The sequence below is a fragment of the Tachysurus vachellii genome, chromosome 16 (genome assembly GCF_030014155.1).
Source record: "Tachysurus vachellii isolate PV-2020 chromosome 16, HZAU_Pvac_v1, whole genome shotgun sequence".
NCBI classification, from domain to species: Eukaryota; Metazoa; Chordata; class Actinopteri; order Siluriformes; family Bagridae; genus Tachysurus; species Tachysurus vachellii.
Window position 1 is genome coordinate 18875683 of NC_083475.1, and position 10000 is coordinate 18885682.

General features: G+C 42.1%; 1 protein-coding gene across 3 annotated transcripts in view; it reads left to right on the forward strand.

The window, feature by feature from the left end:
* wnt5b (wingless-type MMTV integration site family, member 5b) overlaps positions 1–10000 on the forward strand; it is a 125759-nt gene that overhangs the window by 47296 nt on the left and 68463 nt on the right. Inside the window, exon 1 of one of the 3 annotated variants that reach the window (XM_060889528.1) lies at positions 5255–5355. The exons of the other annotated variants lie outside the window; for them this stretch is intronic. The gene's annotated coding sequence lies outside the window, so the exon portion shown is untranslated. Of the gene's footprint in view, positions 1–5254; positions 5356–10000 lie in introns of those variants that run through there. 3 annotated transcript variants of the gene reach the window in all.

Genomic DNA, 10000 nt, shown 5'->3' on the forward strand with positions numbered 1-10000 from the left:
ATCTGTTACTGTAGTAATAACTCACTTGATATCAAAGTAGAACGTTTTTGTTCTTTTCTGATGCTACGTGGTTTCCATAGCTCGCTAGCTCATGCTAATTTCTACACGTTTCTAGCCGTGTACTTAGATATGCACCAAAAGATGCACTTTACACCGTATCTTAAGCTTTATCACAGATCAGAGTTGTTCGAGTTCAAATTCTGTTAGAACACGTGATTATTTTGTTTGTTTGTTTTTAATCAGACCTCACGGGCCGAGGTGAAAGGTTTTTATATACATACGTAAGACGACAGCCTTGTCCCTGAAAGTAGAACAGTGAACAACTGTACCAACATCTGTACTGTAGTAATGTCTTTATTAGAGATGAGCTGGATACTCGGCTGAAACGAGTATCCGGTACGCATAAAGCACTTCTGCCGAGTACGAGTATTATACGAGTAATACAAGTCAATATCTGTGATAGGCTAGTCACAGCGCCCCTCCCCTACAGTGATAGGCTAGTCACAGCGCCCCTCCCCTACAGTGATAGGCTAGTCACAGCGCCCCTCCCCTACAGTGATAGACTAGTCACAGCGCCCCTCCCCTACAGTGATAGGCTAGTCACAGCGCCCCTCCCCTACACACATACAGATGTATTGTGTTGCTGTGTCTCGCTCTGCTCACTCACAGTCACACACAGAACAGCTCTCTGTCTCTCCCTCAGTCACTCGGGTTCGCAGGTCTTTTCCGTTAACGTTTAGGGTTTCTTCAGCTTTTTACTTCGGGCTGTAACGTTAATAATACGTACTTACTAACCAGTAGAGTTCTGGTAAACGTGGGTTCGTTCAGACGCGGTGCTTGCTTGGTAGAATGCGACTCGCATTGCGTCTCTGCCTGTCGGAGATTTTTTTTTTTTAAACCTTCAGCTGTCTCTAACCAGTAACCAGACACTGAGTGTCTGACACGTTTTTGCTGTATTTCATAAAAACATAAAGGTAGTAAGCTAGTGTTATAAATATTACAAATTAATTATTACCGGTTAGCCCCGCCGACTTCCGGGTTAGGCCCCATCCACTCCGAGTACGGATACGGATACAGATAATTCATATGGTTAACAGATACGGATACAGATACAGATAATGCTGTACTCGCTCATCCCTAGTCTTTATTACTCCCAAACTTCAACACATTTACAACTGCTCACAGTTCACACAAACACACACACACCCACACACACACACATTCAGCTTATACCACAGCAATATGTCCAGGGTAATAATGTTTAATTTATGAATAAAGATGTGACACTTTTTAACACTTTAATGTTAGATTTAAGGAAACAAGATACTTCTTTTACCTACTCTTTCTGTCTGTCTATCCATGTCTCACTCTTTTTATGTTTGTCTTTCTTTCCCTCTGTATGTCTGTCTGTCTCTCACTCCTTCTCTCTGTCTGTCTCTCTTTCTCTCTGTTTGTCTGTCTGTCTGTCTCTCTTTCTCTCTGTCTGTCTCTTTTTCTCTCTGTCTGTCTGTCTGTCTGTCTGTCTTTCACTCTTTCTTTCGACAAAATGACAATAAAACATACATGGTCAAGACACTAACTCTGCAGAATGGGGAACAGTCATTCTCTCTCTCTCTCTCTCTCTCTCTCTCTCTCTCTCTCTCTCTCTCTCTCTCTCTCTCTCTCTCTCTCTCGCTTGCTCTCTCTCTCTCTCTCAACAACATTAATGCTTCTTTCTTTTTTCTCTTTATTACCATCTAAAAACTCAAACACAAACCAAACCTCAACACAAACTAATCTCATGCACACACACACACACACACACACACACACACACACACACACACACACACACACACACACACACACACACACATTATACAGATTCAGGATAAACCACTATTCATTACTTTCCAATCTGTTCATGGTCCTACTCCTGCCCATCACTCTGTACTTCTCCCTTCATGTTACATCCCGTCTCACACCATGTCGCTTCACCATTCTGACAACTTTATTCCTTCATGTCATTTTCTTTTTTAGAACCTGTCAGTAGATGGAACTCTGGTGTCATGTGACTGACATAACTACACTACAACATAAACACACCTTTCTCTCAGGACTGTTACTCTGATCATTACTGCTGATCATTACTGCTAGTCATTACTGCTGATCATTACTGCTGATCATTACTCTGATCATTACTCTGATCATTACTCTGATCATTGCTGCTGATAATTTCTGTTGATCATTACTGCTAGTTATTACTGCTGATCATTACTGCTGATCATTACTCTGATCATTACTGCTGATCATTACTGCTGATAATTACTGTTGATCATTACTGCTGATTATTACTCTGATCATTACTGCTAGTTATTACTGCTGATCATTACTGCTAGTCATTACTCTGATCATTACTGCTGATCATTACTGCTAGTCATTACTGCTGATCATTACTGCTGATCATTACTGCTGATCATTACTGTTGATCATTACTACTAGTCATTACTGCTGATCATTACTGCTGATCATTACTGCTGATCATTGCTGTTGATCATTACTGCTAGTCATTACTGATGATCATTACTCTGATCATTACTGTTGATCATTACTGCTAGTCATTACTCTGATCACTATGGCTGATCATTGCTGCTGATCATTACTGCTAGTCATTACTGCTGATCATTACTGCTGATCATTACTGCTGATCATTACTGTTGATCATTACTTCTAGTCATTACTGATGATCATTACTCTGATCATTACTGCTGATCATTACTGCTAGTCATTACTCTGATCACTATGGCTGATTATTGCTGCTGATCATTACTGCTAGTCATTATGGCTGATCGTTACGGCTGATCATTACTCTGATCATTACTGCTAGTCATTACTCTGATCATTATGGCTGATCATTACTGCTAGTCATTACTCTGATCATTACTGCTAGTCATTACTGCTGATCATTACTGCTGATCATTACTGCTGGTCATTACTGCTGATCATTACTGTTGATCATTACTCTGATCATTATGGCTGATCATTACTGCTGATCATTACTCTGATCATTACTGCTAGTCATTACTCTGATCATTACTTCTAGTCATTACTGCTGATCATTACTCTGATCATTATGGCTGATCATTACTCTGATCATTACTGCTAGTCATTACTCTGATCATTACTGCTGATCATTACTGTTGATCATTACTCTGATCATTATGGCTGATCATTACTCTGATCATTACTGCTAGTCATTACTCTGATCATTACTTCTAGTCATTACTGCTGATCATTACTCTGATCATTATGGCTGATCATTACTCTGATCATTACTGCTAGTCATTACTCTGATCATTACTTCTAGTCATTACTGCTGATCATTACTGCTGATCATTACTTCTAGTCATTACTGCTGATCATTACTGCTGATCATTGCTGCTGATCATTACTCTGATCATTATGGCTGATCATTACTCTGATCATTACTTCTAGTCATTACTGCTGATCATTACTGCTGATCATTACTGCTGATCATTACTCTGATCATTACTGCTGATCATTACTGCTGATCATTACTGCTAGTCATTACTCTGATCATTCTCACTGATCATTACTGCTTATTATTACTCTGATCATTACCCTGATCCTTACTGCAGATCATTACTCTGATCCTTACTGCAGATCATTACTCTGATCCTTACTGCAGATCATTACTCTGATCCTTACTGCAGATCATTACTCTGATCATTACTGCTAATTATTACTCTGGTCATTACTCTGATCATTACTTCTAGTCATTACTGCTGATCATTACTGCTGATCATTACTCTGATCATTACTCTGATCATTACTGCTAATTATTACTCTGGTCATTACTCTGATCATTACTGCTGTTCATTACTCTGATCATTACTGCTGATACGTTATTGTCTCTATAGTAACAGATCGTACACAGGGACATGGACATGGACATGTCGTGTTTTCAGTTTAATAATAAACAGATTCGATTAAAAGCGAAACAAGATACATAATACAGTGTGTCGTGGGATATGCGAAGAAAGAATTTCCACTGTGCTTTAATGTATATATGACAATAATGAAAGGTTTCTTCTTCTTCTTTCTTTTCTTCAGTGTAGTTCATAGCACATAGCACAAGGTCAAATAAGTACACAAAGTGTCCTGGTAAACAGGACGTGTTGAACAAAACCCTGTTTCTTTGGCAACTATAAATAAATATATTCATATTACGACATGTCCAGTAACGCAGTAATGTAGCGACACCATTTTCCTGGTGAGGGGTGAAGCAGTCCAGCTTTAATAAAGACTTTTCATATTTACACACCACAAGATTATCTTGGATCTTGTCATTTTCTTTTCAGATGTCATAGTGCTGTAGGTTTAAAGTCACCATCCCTAACGTCACATAGCAGCTTAAATGCTGCTGATTGTAGATATTACATATTAGGCCAGCTGTTTGGACAAATACACAAAACACAACACATGATGGGTTAATCCATGCATCTGAGGACATGATGGTCCAGTGGTCAAGGTGCTGGGTTCCTAATCAGAAGGTCAGGTTTCAAGCCCACACGCTGCTGAGACATCTACGTTGGGTCCTTGAGCAAGGCCCTTAACCTCACCTGCTCCAGGGGCGCCGCACGATGGTTGACCCTGTGCTCTGACCCCAGGCTCATAATAGCCTGGGATATGCGAAAACAGGGAAAGTCGTGGTTTAATGGTTAGAGAGTCTAACCCTAAGGTTGTGGGTTCGAGTCTCAGGCCGGCAATACCACGACTGAGGTGCACTTGAGCAAGGCACCGAACCCCCCCAACTGCTCCCCGGGCACCGCAGCATAAATCGCTGCCCACTGCTCCGGGTGTGTGTTCACGGTGTGTGTGTTCACTGCTGTGTGTGTGCACTTTGGATGAGTTAAATGCAGAGAACAAATTCTGAGTATGGGTCACTTAACCGTATGTCACTTCACGTCACAATGATTTCACAAGAGGATGTGATGTTACAGTAAAATAATCATCGATACAAAGTGTTGAAACATATTTGCATGGCACTTATAGGTTAAATCTAACAAGTCGTACTTTTTATCAGTTTACTGTTACATCGAATGATTTGGAATGTTCATGTAGCACTTGGTTCATGCTATCTCAGTACAGCATAACAGCTCTGTCTCTCTCTCTTTCTCTCTCTCTCTCTGTCTCTCTCTCTGTCTCTCTCGCTCTCTCGCTTTCTCTCTCTCTCTCTCTAAAACCACAGCCTGCCATTTTTACTGAAAAAGCGGACAGCATGAACTCCTCTTTCCTGAACACTTTCCTGTTCTGGGACACTCAGTAAAGTACCGTGACTCTTCTAAAGCTCTGGTATCTGAGTCTATAAATGTTTAAATAAACATATAAGAAAACCATCCCCACATTAACACTTATACATTCTCAACAATACACTTTTAATCAAATCTGTTTATTATTAAGCTAAGATCATGTGGCATGTTCGTTTCCCTGCGCATGATCTGTTACTATAGAAACGATAACGTATTCTGTTGCAACAGTCAGAGCCGTGCTGTTCTACAGAAATTATACATGCCTGCTGACCAATCAGATTTGAGTATTTACCCATGCAGTGAGATATCAGTTATATTAGTATCAGTCCTGTACGAGAACTGATAAAGATTGCCTGATAAAGAAACCCTATAATTCAGTGAGCCTAATCACTTGATTCATTGAACCGACTCCCAAATGGCTCTTTTTGTTTAAGCTTACAATCTGTACCAGTCTGACCAGTGATGTATCTTCTTTGCCTCAGTATTGGTATTACCAATCGTAAAAATCTTTCTGTACCTTTTAATGAACTTTTGTTTTGATCGAAATCAGCATTTGATCAAATATATTCAATAATTGTTCAGTCATCTAAGCGAGTCACTACTCACACTGATGAAATGAATGAATGAAATTGGGGCATAGAAGCCTTTATTATCGCCACATAAACATTACAGCACAGTGAAATTCCTTTCTTCGCATATCCCAACTGAGGAGGTTGGGGTCTGAGTGCAGGGGCAGTTATGATACAGCACCACTGGAGCAGTAAGGGTTAAGGGCCTTGATCAATTGCCCAACAGTGGCAACTTGGCAATGCTGGGGCTTGAACCATGATCTTCTGTTCAACAACCCAAACCCCTTAACCTCGTGCACTGCCACTGCCCCAGTATTTGCATTAATGGTATTAATGTCTTGCTGCCTCATACACACGTCCAAGAGTCACACACACTTCATCATTCATGTGAAAGCAGTTACCATGGAAGCGTTTTTGATTACATTGTGTGTGTGTGTGTGTGTGTGTGTGTGTGAGTGGATGAGTGAGTGAGTGAGTGAGTGAGTGAGTGGATGAATAAGTGAATGTGTTGCATTACAGCTGGTTGTTAGGCCCTTGTTTTCTGGCAAAGAGGCCAGGACAAAGTGTGTGTGTGTGTGTGTGTGTGTGTGTGTTAGGCACAGGATTACAGTCTCCCACCCATCCCCAGGAATATCCCTCGCTCTGCAAAAAGGAAATACCAGATTAAAGCTACATTACAGTCCACTCAGGCCTGTTTCCATCTCTCAGCTTTCTCACTCTCACTATGTCTCTTAATCTCTCTTGAACGTTTCTTTCTCTCTCTCTCTCTCTCTCTCTCTCTCTCTCTCTCTCTCTCTCTCTCTCTCTCTCTCTCTCTCTCTCTCTCACTCCCTCTCTCTATCTCTCTCAATCTTTCTCTCTCTCTCTCTCTTTTTTTCTTTCTCTCTCTCTCTCTCTCTCTCTCTCTCTCTCTCTCTCTCTCTCTCTATCTCTCTCTCTCACTCCCTCTCTCTATCTCTCTCAATCTTTCTCTCTCTCTCTCTTTTTTCTTTCTCTCTCTCTCTCTCTCTCTCTCTCTCTCTCTCTCTCTCTCTCTCTCTATTTTCTGTCGATGGCCTGTTTCTGCCCTCACGCATTCTCTCTCTTTTATTCGGCTCCCTCTTGTCCGTGTGTGTGTGTTCTCCCCCTTCTCCCCCTCCCTCTTTCTCTCCTGGGTGTAACATTGTTGGCAGTCTGCGTGAGAGGCAGCAGCCAGGGCTGTAAGGGGATCCAGTGGGAGATCGGTTTTCAGCTGTGTGTGTGTGTGTGTGTGTGTGTGTGTGTGTGTGTGTGTGTGTGTGTGCGTGTGTGTGTGCGTGTGTGTGTGTGTGCGCCACTGTAGGCCATAAATTTCTGTCTCTCTCTTTCTGTCTCTCTAACTCACTCCTTATCTCTCTGCCTATCTCACTCATGCTGTATGTGTGCACTTCTCTTGGCCTGTATTTCTGTATTTCTCTCTGTGTGTGTGTGTGTGTGTGTGTGTGTGTGTGTGTGTGTGGGGCAGAGGGAGGTTGTTCCACCTGCTGGAGGGACATGCTCCCGGGTTTTAGAGAAGCTTTACAGTGAGGAGAGTGAATGCTGTTAATGTTCCTGCACGGCTGCTCTCAATGGCTGCTGTTGTGCTTCGTCTCTCTCTCTCTCTCTCTCTCTCTCTCTCTCTCTCTCTCTCAAACACACACACACACACACACACACACACACACACACACTGAGCCACAGGGGCTCGTCAATGATTAATAGCCTCACCCTGAGTGGCATCTTGGGAGGCCCTGAGAGAGACAGAAAACAAGCCTTCTCTTCTCTTCTCTTCTCTTCTCTTCTCTTCTCTTCTCTTCTCTTCTCTTCTCTTCTCTTCTCTTCTCTTCTCTTCTCTTCTCTTCTCTTCTCTCATTGATGAGGATGAAAACAATTAATAAAGAATAAAGTTTATAATTATCATTGAATTGGAATGTCGAATGTTTGGCCATTACTTATATCACACACATTAATTAAAAACATTTCTTCCTCACATCATCTCTCTCGTTTTCTTCTTTCTCTTTATCTCTCTCTTTGTTATTCTTTTGAAAGTGGACTTGTACCTGATTTAGATGTAGATATGTCCTGATATGTTTCTCTTTTCTTTACTTTGTCTTTACACAATCAATCTTAAATATGTCCCTGTATGTGCACATGGAATAAAAGACATTTGTTTGGTGTCTGAATCCCATCGTTATCTGTCTCTCTATCTTTAATCAGTTTCTCATCCTCGCTCTCTCTTTCTTTCTTTCACTCTCTTGCTCTTTCTCTTTGTCCCTCTCTCTCTGTCCTTTCCTCTATCTGTTCCTCACTCTATATCTCTCCCTCTTTCTGTCTTGCTATCTCTCCCTCTCTCTCTGTCTGTCTCTCTCTCACTCTTTCTCTCTTTCTGCTCTCTTTATCTGTTTCTCTCTCTGTCACCTTTTCTATCTCTCTCTCTTTGTCCCCACTCTCCTTTACACACACTCTCTCTCTCTCTCTCTCTCTCTCTCTCTCTCTCTCTCTCTCTCTCTCTCTCTCTCTCTCTCTCTCTCTGTCCCTCTCTCTTTGTCCCTCCTCCTCTTTCTATCTGTTTCTCACTCTGTCACCTTTTCTATCTCTCTCTCTTTGTCCTTCCTCTCACTAACCCTCTCACTCTTTCTCTCTTGTTGTCTCCCTGTCTGTTTGTCTGTGTCTCTCACTTTCTTGCCTCCTGACCTTTCTCTCTCTGTCCCTCTCTCTTTGTCCCTCCCCTATCTCTCTATCGGGTTTCTCCCTCTCTTTTCCTTCCTTGCCCTCTCTCTCTTGCTCTTTCTTTTGACCTCTCTTTGACCCCTTTTTTTTCTTTTGACCCCCTCACTCTTTCTCTCTCTCTCTCTCTCTCTCTCTCTCTCTCTCCCTCTCTCTCTGTCCCCACTCTCCTTTCCTCTCTCTCTCTCTCTCTCTCTCTCTCTCTCTCTCTCTCTCTCTCTCTCTCTCTCTCTCTCTCTCTCTCTCTCTCTCTCTCTCTCTCTCTCTCTCTCTCTGTCCCCACTCTCCTTTCCTCTCTCTCTCTCTCTCTCTCTCTCTCTCTCTCTCTTCTCTCTCTCTGTCCCCACTCTCCTTTCCTCTCTCTCTCTCTCTCTCTCTCTCTCTCTCTCTCTCTCTCTCTCTCTCTCTCTCTCTCTGTCCCCACTCTCCTTTCCTCTCTCTCTCTCTCTCTCTCTCTCTCTCTCTCTCTCTCTCTCTCTCTCTCTCTCTCTCTCTCTCTCTCTCTCTCTGTCCCCACTCTCCTTTCCTGTCTCTCTCTCTTTGTTCCTCCTCCTCTTTCTATCTGTTTCTCTCTCTGTCACCTTTTCTATCTCTCTCTCTGTCCTTCCTCTCACTAACCCTCTCACTCTTTCTCTCTTGTTGTCTCCCTGTCTGTCTGTCTGTCTGTGTCTCTCACTTTCTTGCCTCCTGACCTTTCTCTCTCTGTCCCTCTCTCTTTGTCCCGCCCCTGTCTCTCTATCTGTTTTCTCCCTCTCTTTTCCCTCCTTTCTCTCTCTCTTGCTCTTTCTTTTGACCTCTCTTTGACCCTTTTTTTTCTTTTGACTCTCTCTCTCTCTCTCTCTCTCTCTCTCTCTCTCTCTCTCTGTGTGTGTCATGGTGTAATGTGAGCTGGGAGTTTGATAATAAATAAACATTCTACTCTTCTTTTCTCCTCAGACTAAAGATTCACAGACTTTTTTTTAACATTTCATGCTTCCACAAGTTTATTTATAAAATCGGTGTCACGTAGTTACAGTGAATTATTCAGGTTGTGGTCATGAGGATGTAATAAACTCCCACCTGAAGTGTCTCAGGGTCTCGAATTGGAATGAAAGCATCTTTAATGTTTGTGTGACATCACAACATTCTTCCTGCACTGTATCATATGTATCATGTCATACAGCTCTGCTGACATCTCGACTAGTTCACGCATCATATCTCAGAAATGTCTGAGCACTGCTCTTCACACTCCGTTTATCTTCTAACGTCTGGACTATGTGACGATACCGAGAAGAATTTTATCACGTTAAGTGACTCATCGATATTATTGAGGTTCCTTCAGGCCGTGTCCTCGGTTAACGTTGCAGTCGATGTAGTGAAACATCACAAATAGCTTGATATTGAAGAGCTTCCAGT